The following is a 259-nucleotide window of genomic DNA, read 5'->3' on the forward strand; positions in this document are numbered from 1 at the left end:
TGGTGTTTTGGTTAGGCCGGAGTCCTGAAAATGGAGTCGGCACTCGGTCAACCGTGCCTCCCTGAAAAGTGTGTGTGAAAAGAAGTTATAAGGATGGCGTTTTGGTTAGGCCGGAGTCCTGAAAATGAAGTCGGCACTCGGTCAACCGTGCCTCCCTGAAAATGGAGTATGAAAAGAAGTTATAAGGATGGTGTTTTGGTTAGACCGGAGTCCTGAAAATGGAGTCGGCACTCGGTCAACCGTGCCTCCCTGAAAAGGG

The sequence above is a fragment of the Ipomoea triloba genome, chromosome 16 (assembly GCF_003576645.1).
Source record: "Ipomoea triloba cultivar NCNSP0323 chromosome 16, ASM357664v1".
NCBI classification, from domain to species: Eukaryota; Viridiplantae; Streptophyta; class Magnoliopsida; order Solanales; family Convolvulaceae; genus Ipomoea; species Ipomoea triloba.